Source organism: Phyllobates terribilis, unplaced genomic scaffold (assembly GCF_046119375.1).
Source record: "Phyllobates terribilis strain yellow unplaced genomic scaffold, ASM4611937v1 Scaffold_7__3_contigs__length_470593459, whole genome shotgun sequence".
Taxonomy (NCBI): Eukaryota; Metazoa; Chordata; class Amphibia; order Anura; family Dendrobatidae; genus Phyllobates; species Phyllobates terribilis.
Window position 1 is genome coordinate 113,077,274 of NW_027362767.1, and position 9,371 is coordinate 113,086,644.

The following is a 9,371-nucleotide window of genomic DNA, read 5'->3' on the forward strand; positions in this document are numbered from 1 at the left end:
TTTTTTTTTTTTTTTTTTTACTCACTGGCTGCCAGGTTTTAAGTTACATCAGCTGGAAATAGAATGAATGGGATCTATACTATTAGCTCAAAGTTCAAAGGCCGCAGCTGTCACACGTCATGCTAGAAAGCTACTTTAATTTGCACGAACACTTCATGCACAGAAAATATTAGCAACACAAAATAATTAATAAGTATTACATATATATTATAGTCCAACTAGATATATTGTTATTATTTTAAATTGTTATACACATAAAATCATGCAATTTTTCCACTTCCTGTGTGAATAAAGAAATAAATCCATTTTAGAGTTGTTTGATCAAATCCTGCTTTGGAATGAAACCTCTAAGGAAATATAAGAAAATAAAATTAAATATCAAATTCATACAGAAACAGAATTATTTAAATATCTTATACATATATTGGTTGGTTCTAATGTAATTCAAAATATTGCTACTTAAATTTATATGTGAAATTCTAATTTATTAATTTATATATATATATATTTTTTTTTTTTTCTAAATATATATATATATATATATATATATATATATATATATATACACAATTATACACAATCTCTACTTAGACAAGTGTATATATATATATATATATATATATATATATATATATATATATATATATATATATATATATATATATATAGAAACTATGTAGCTACAATTTTACAGTATAAGATTATAAATAAATATTGAGACATTGTAACACTTCTATGCTATATTACAATTACAGTTTTTTTCTTAGCCACTCCCTAAACCAAATCTTCTGTCTCTCTCAAATATCGCCAGGAACGCCCTATTTAGGAAAGACATTTTTCTATCCTTCAAAACCTCAGAGAACTGCCTGTCCTTCTGTCCACATTCCATGACGTCACTGTGAGCTGGTCGTCTCACCTGACTCTGTCCATCAGTTTCAGCCATTTTACTTTTTAGAGAATCACAGTTCTGACTGAGAATTAACTCATTCTGTGAAGAGATGGACCTTTGCACTGGCTGATATGGCTTATAACAGATATGAAATCTCCTGCGTATTTGATAGAGTTCACTATGGGGGTGACTCAGTCTCTGCTTGGGCTTTTAACCTACAATGTATGGGCTGGTAGAGCTAGTTAAAACCACCTGTGACTGAATGGGAGGGACACATGGTCAGAAATTTTTGCAATTGAGATTACTTTTTTCTTCAGAGCACCCGAATAGACCAGTGAGCGACCCCTCTCTTTTTTCTATTAATCATTTTTGGGATCCCGCTCCTGGAGCATTGCAGCAGGTACGTGTTCACACTATTAGAAGTTTGACAGCCTTTTTTCTGACCATGTGTCCCTCCCATTCAGTCACAGGTGGTTTTAACTAGCTCTACCAGCCCATACATTGTAGGTTAAAAGCCCAAGCAGAGACATATTGTCCATACAGGCTTACAGCCCAAGAGTGGCATATCCAGTGGTAGTGTAGCGTAGTTTCCCATCATACGAAGGTGACCTTGTCGTGGTTGATGGGCACACATAAATTGGCCAAATTATGCGCAAAAAACCTTCATTTTTCAAAGTGACATTAGTCCAGATACAATATTTCTTATATTTTCATGTATGGAGTGCCGAAGTTCTTTTTGCAATTGAGATTACTTTTTTCTTCAGAGCACCCGAATAGACCAGTGAGCGACCCCTCTCTTTTTTCTATTAATCATTTTTGGGATCCCGCTCCTGGAGCATTGCAGCAGGTACGTGTTCACACTATTAGAAGTTTGACAGCCTTTTTTCTGACCATGTGTCCCTCCCATTCAGTCACAGGTGGTTTTAACTAGCTCTACCAGCCCATACATTGTAGGTTAAAAGCCCAAGCAGAGACATATTGTCCATACAGGCTTACAGCCCAAGAGTGGCATATCCAGTGGTAGTGTAGCATAGTTTCCCATCATACGAAGGTGACCTTGTCATGGTTGATGGGCACACATAAATTGGCCAAATTATGCGCAAAAAACCTTCATTTTTCAAAGTGACATTAGTCCAGATACAATGTCTCTGAATTTCTACAGGCATGGATTTTGACATCATATTTTGGCATGATTTTGTATAATGTCAGCAAATTTTTCCTCATTTTAATTTGTAGTTGAGCCTGGGTAATTCCTGAATTCTCTGATATTTTTAGTGGCTCTTGTACGTCCGCTCCTCCTACGTCACTCACGTCTCCTCCCACATAACCTAGTATGTCAGTTTCTCGTATGTCAGTCATGTCTCCTCCCATGTCAGGTTTCTGTATGTCCGTCTCTTGGTCAGACCCAAGGTCACCTTCAGTTACAGACACGTGTCTTACTTCTTGCTCAATTTCCACATTACAGTCAGAATCATTGTCACCATCTGACACTTCTTCTACACTATTTTCCTGCTTAGAAATCTCAAGTACAAAATTATGAAATACCTGTACAAGATGTAGAATATTCCGCAATTTGTGTTTCTCTCTATTTACCAATTTAGAAGTTAACTGTAAATTCTGCAATTCACATTCTTTGTATAAACTGAGCCACAAAACATATATGTCATCTCCTACATTAACTTTGAGATTAATATTACTTTGTTTAGCAAAAGAAGAAATTATATCCATATTTTGCTTACCTTAAGATTCCTTAGCTTCTCTTTATCAGCACGTCCTGTCTTCAGTTCGTCTGATTCTTTTCCTGTGTGATTCTGTTCCTTGTTAGTACCTCTGCTTCCTGTCAGTCCTCAGTCTGTAGATTCTTTCTGCTTCTCGTGACAAACTAGTGAATTTACTGACACGTGAACAACAGCTGTTCAGCTCGTCAGGACTTCCCCCCTTGTTCACGGAAGAAATTCACTTACTTAATTTAAAAAACGAAAAAACAGGACTGGCTGGCTCACCATTGTAAAATAATACTCTTTCTGTATTATTTTTTCTACTGAGGACTTCTCAAAGTATCAATATCACAATATTCTTATAAAAAATGTATCTATTTATTCTTGGATTGTCCATTAAAAAGAATCAGATTGCAGCAGGTACATACAATAATTAGTTATAAAGTAATTGTCCATTTGTCCATAATTAGCTTAATTGTTGAGATTCACCCATCTTTCCTTGGATCCTGGCTGGTAAATCATGTCTTTGTCCAGCACGTGTCCAGGCCTACATGTCATCTGTTTCTCAGCATGAAGATTCTTCTTCTGTGTCTTGTGGGGTGGGCAGAGCAAGAGAGTCCCCCCTTTCTGTACCATGGGCTTTTATAGCCAGTCGTATGGCACACCTGTTCTACATATGGTAGTGAACCAAAATTACACACACAAATAGCGCATGTCAACTAGACACGATGGCTGATGCAATCCTTGTGCAGTGTATAAAACTCAAAATTTGAGAATAAAATGAATATCCACTATTAATTATTTAACAGTAGTATAACTCCCCACAGGAGGAGTGTAGCCCCAGGGCAGTGTAAGTGGATGATGGAGGGGATGATTCCGACCGCAATAGCCAGGAAACGGAGGCCTCTTGAACAGTTCAGGGTCTTTATTAGAACAGGTAAAACGACCCATAAACAGTCCCAGCTAGGAGTGGGGAACTGGATGTCTGCGAACAAGTGGGAAGCCCTTCTGGTCAGGGTGAGGGTGTAGGCCTACCGTACTCTCTGCGCTCTTTCTGGCTATTTCCCTCCTCGTGGTGTAATAGCCCACGTTTCTGAGCTCGCCGTGTCTTCTCGCCAGTATGGTTGGCGACTTGGGTCCCTTTCTACTCTTGGCCTGGTGCGGCTTCACTGGTCCCTTCTGCTGTGGCGGAACCTCAGGGCTTCTTAGGCCAAAGGACATACAGTCCCCTGCGGACTGGTTATTTGCTGTAGGACTTGGAATCCTAACAGCCTCGGACACCAAAGTCCGGTAGATTAGTTTCTCTCTCTGCCAGGATAGGCTCACTTTGCCTTCCATCCCTGGCTCGTGGCTCTCCTACTACCACACGGCCTCTTAGGCTACAACACGACTTTCTGTCCCTGCTCTAGGACGCCTCTTTCCTCAGAGACAGGTCGTCCAGTCCTCTCTAACCCGCCCCCAGTTCCAGCTTTTATAGGGGCAGCCTGCTCCCCCTACTGGCCTGGGACAGGAGGTGCTGCATGCTAATGGTCCCTAACCAGGGAACCTCCCCCTTGCTCTCAGACACAGCTTTATTATATATTTGTGGCATCCAGGCCTGGGGTGACACAATGGGATGTGTGCGGACACAGTATGGGAAGCGAGGGTGATGGGTTGTGTGCGGACACAGTATGGGGAGTTGGGGGGGATGGGTTGTATGCGGACACAGTATGGAAAGCGAGGGTGAAGGGATGTGTGCGGACACAATATGGGAAGCGAGGGTGATGGGATGTGTGCGGACACAGTATGGAAAGCGAGGGTGATGGGATATATGCGGACACAGTATGGGAAGCGAGGGTGATGGGATGTGTGCGGACACAGTATGGGAAGCAAGGGTGATGGGATGTGTGCAGACACAGTATGGGAAGCAAGGGTGATGGGATGTGTGCGGACCCAGTATGGGAAGCGAGGGTGATGGGATGTGTGAGGACACAGTATGGGAAGCGAGGGTGATGGGATGTGTGCGGACACAGTATGGGAAGCGAGGGTGATGGGATGTGTGCAGACACAGTATGGGAAGCAAGGGTGATGGGATGTGTGCAGACACAGTATGGGAAGCGAGGGTGATGGGATGTGTGCAGACACAGTATGGAAAGCAAGGGAGATGGGATGTGTGCGGACACAGTATGGGAAGCGAGGGTGATGGGATGTGTGCGGACACAGTATGGGGAGTTGGGGGGGATGTGTGAGGTGGAAATATTAGGAGGTAGGGGGAAACGTCTAAGAAGACTATTGAGGGGAATAGTGTGAGGACACAGTATGGGGGAAGAAAAGTGTGAGTGGGCACATAATAGAGACTGAGTAGTGGGTGGGCAATAGCATGGGGGGACAGTGTAAGATCACAGCCAGGAGGGAACAGTATGCTAAGGAGGGTGAGTGTGATGAGGCGGCACGGTATAGAGACTGAGCCCTATAGGGGGGACACAGTGTAAGGACAGTGTGAATAGGAGGCCCAGTATGGAAAGGAAAGGGCGGTGTGGAGAGCATATACCATAAGAGGGACAGTGTGGGGGTGAAATTTTGTGCAGGGAATATAGGGAGGGGCAGTTATTTATTCAGGGGCTCAGGATAGGGCGGATATTTTTTTTTCAGGAGTATTTTAATGACACTGCTATCTTTAAGGGCATCGTGCTGGGATGTGCTGCAGAAGACTGGAGAAGATGGAAGTCTGCAGAGACGGCTGTGGATGAGAAAAGTCATCATGGCGTCTGGACAAGAGGAAGAAAAGAAAGAGAACGACTCCAGAGACAACGTCATCTATAAGGTACCTGGATGTAAATGGTTTTTATGATGCTGCCATTTTTTTTTTTTATTTATGTTAGTAGCATTAAAGATGTTGTCCACATTTATGATGAGTCTGCAGTCATTCCATGTGACTGCAGACTTCTGAATTCTCACAGTGCACACTGCACGCTGTCAGGATTCTCTCATGCCGGCGATTTGTATACATGCAGTCACGTGCTGACTAAACATGCGTGGCCTCACTCAATGAAAATGAATTGAGCGAGGCCGGGCACGTCTAGTCGGAATGTGGCCAGAAGTATACAAATCGCATGCTTGTGGTGACATGACTGTCCACTCTTGCCACAGCTAGGGAGAATCCTAAATGTGTGCAGCACATGCGCTGTGACAATTCAGAAGCCTGCACTCACATAGAGTGACTGCAGACTTTCATCTCAGACCTGGACAAGCCCATTAATTATAAAATGAAGCCCTGTAGCCAATCCTGACAGCGTGTAATATACTCACTGTCGGGATTCAGCTCTGCTTGCAGGTTCCATCAGTCATCACACGGCCACTTCACTCATATGAGATTTTCATACTTACGGTCATGTGACAACGAGCTTCTCTTCCTGCTTCTCTCAGAGAGGATTAGGAAGAGCAGCTCGTTGGCACTAAGGCCACGGCCCCACTATCAGTATTTGGTCAGTATTCGGTCAGTATTTTATCTCAGGAGTGGGAGACAAAACCAGATGAGGAACAATCAGAGAAAAGGTATAATAGAAACAAGTCACCAATTCTGCATTATCACCCACTCCTGGTTTTGTCTCCCACTCCTGAGAAAAAATACTGATAGTGGGGTGGTGGCCTTAGTGTGCAAATCGCACATGTGCTGGGGAAGGAGCGGTGAGGGGCGCCAAACTGAATTCTTCCCCGGGTGCTAGAAGACCTAAATACACCTCTGGGCTTAGGTCCTGACCCCACTCCTTACATGCAGACCCCATAATGACCAAAGTTGGGAAGAGGTTAAGAAACATGTTAAGGTTCTGTTCTCACCTCCTATTTGTTATACTAGTAGCGTATATACTGGGAAAGGTTATAACATACTCGCTAAACATGCCCTTAGGATTTCATTAGCGCAGCAGACATGGAATTGCTAAGTAGACTACGCTTTTCCATTCAACAGTACATGGTTAAAAAAAAATCATGTAAAGATATAGGTATTTATATGCTGGGACCCTATGTATGATGGATGCAACTGTATAGTATCTTCCCATTGAAACCCATTCAAATTATATGTGTAATGTATGGGTTTATGTATTATTTATAATGTATAGTTAACTTCATAGTTAGATTCCATAATTCCATATCCTTTACATAAATATACAGTAAATATATATCATTTAGAATGAAGTTTTAACTACACCTTTCTGTATTTTTATGTTGTATTTATCATGTTTTAGTCCCACAAGGCGATTTAAGCCTTTGATGTGTCTTTTTTTCCCCATCACTGTGAATTTGCATATTTGAACATGGTTTATACCAATGCCACTATGACATAAACTGAAAAAAATACATGGTAGTTATCAGCTATGCCTGGACATACCTCTGGAGGACCACTGAAAGAGTACGAATAAAGGATGGGCTGCATCATTATAAGGGGCTGGGTAAGATCTTGACACATGAAGTGATGTCTATAGTAGGTACTCTCATCTGGACTGTTGTTAAACACCTGCAGAAAAGGCGATCTTCTCAAATGGAACATGAACTAAAAGGAAAAGAAAACAAAACTCCGTTTAGAAGACAAATTTTGACCATTTTTATTGATTAAATTATTCAAAACTATCGACTAACAGTCCCCACCCTCCCAAATCAATATGCATATGATGAATTTTTACATTATTACAATTATAATAGACACTATCCCAAATGACAATGACATTTCTATGCATGCAAAAATTACATATTGTCGTAGAGAAAAATTGTAAAACCAAAAAGACATTTTCAGAGAGTGGACATACCACCCTCACATTGAACACATGGGATTAATTATAACTGGGGAAGTGAGACAGAGGGATGACACTTCAACCTCCATTGAAGTAGGATCTCCTGCAATGAACAGGTAATTACAGCAGGGGGATTTGCTGACAGCCAGCCACCAAGTCTAGCATTCGTATACTCAGAGTTGGAGAAGCACAATTCCAGAGGCAGGGGCTTCCTCTGTTCAAAAGGAATTATCTCAGACACTTTGGAGCCAGTGGTCAGTGATGAATATTGAGGTTTGTATTGATTCGATAATTATAAGGGATATATTTTCAATGTCATGGCGAAGTGACAAACATAACGCATTAACTCACAGCATTGTAAGGCTGGCATTACACCTCCAACTTAATATCGGGCAGATGGATGATGCTATCCAGTGGTGTAACTAAAGTTCAATTGGCCCCGATGCAAAATTTAGACACCCCCCCACACACACACACAACCACCCCCCTCCCGCCCCCCGTATGTTCATCAGATGTATGGGCCTTATAGTGTTCTAAATCCTATAAGGACATACGAGTTGCCTCCCTCCACCCCCTCAATTATTTAGTAAGGTCCCCCGTCCTAGTATATATAATGTCCTCCATCCTGGTACTGTATATACAGTTTATTGCGAAAATATTCACCCCCTTGGCTTTTTACCTATTTTGTTACATTCCAACCTGTGTTTAAATATTTTTTAATCCGATTTGTGTGTGATGCATGAGCACTAAATAGTCTAAGTTGATGAAGTGAAATGAGAAAAATATAGGCATAAATAACTAAAAATTGGCATGTGCATATCTATTCACCCCTTTTGCAATGAAGCCCCCTAAAAATTTCTGGTACAAGCACATGCTTAGTGGAAGGGAGACCACCTGTGTGCAATCTAAGTGTCACATGGTTTGTCAGTATATACACATCTTTCCTGAAAGACCACAGAGGCTGCAACACTATTAAGCAAGAGGCACCACTAACCCACCTGCGACGTATATACCCCCAGCCCCTCCTGCCAGGTATATGCCCCAGCCCCTCCTGCCAGGTATATGCCCCCAGCCCTTCCTGCAACGTGCCCCCAGTGTCTCCTTTGATGTACAGTTGGTTGCAAAAGTATTCAATCCCCCTTCTTGGCTTTTTACCTATTTTGTTACATTACAAACTGTGTTTAAATATTTTAGTAATTCGGCTTGTGCGTGATGGATCAGCACTAAATAATCAAAAGTGAGAAAAATATAGGCATAAATAAGTAAAAATTGGCATGTGCATATGTATTCACCCCTTTTCCAATGTAGCCCCTAAAAATTTCTGGTGCAAGCAATTATCTTCATAAGTCACATGCTTAGTGAAAGGAAGTCCACCTGTGTGCAATCTAAGTGTCACATGTCTAAGTATATACACATTTTTTGAAAGGCCACAGAGGCTGCAACAGCATTAGGCAAGAGGCACCACTATCCAAACACCATGAAGACCAAGGAGATCTCCAAACAAGTTAGAAAAAAAGTTGTTGACAAGTACAAGTCAGGGGTGGGTTATAAAAAAAATATGCCAATCTCTGATGATCCGCCAGAGCACCATCAAATCCATTATCATCAAATGGAAAGAACATGGTACCACAAGAAACCTGCCCAGAGAGGGCCGCCCACCAAAACTCTCAGCCTGTCAAGGAAGGCATTAATGAGAGAAGCAGCACAGAGACCAAAGGTAACCCTGAAGGAGCTTCAGAATTCCCAAGTAGAGACTGGAGTATCTGGCCATACACTCCATAGAGGTGGCCTTCATGGAAGAGTGAGCAGAAAAAAGCCTTTACTTACACACAAAAACTGTAAAGCTCGTTTTTAGTTTACCAAAAGACATGTGGGAGACTCCCAAAATGTTCGCAAGATGGTGCTGTGGTCAGATGAGACCAAAATTGAACTTTTTGGCCACCAAGGTAAACGCTATGTCTGGCAACAAACAAACACAGCTCATCACCCCAAGAACAC

The 9,371-nt window shown here is 41.9% G+C and overlaps 1 pseudogene; it reads right to left on the bottom strand.

Annotated features, from left to right (window-relative positions):
- The window catches only part of LOC141155374 (protein transport protein Sec23A-like), a 79,691-nt pseudogene that overhangs the window by 48,640 nt on the left and 21,680 nt on the right, over window positions 1-9,371 (bottom strand).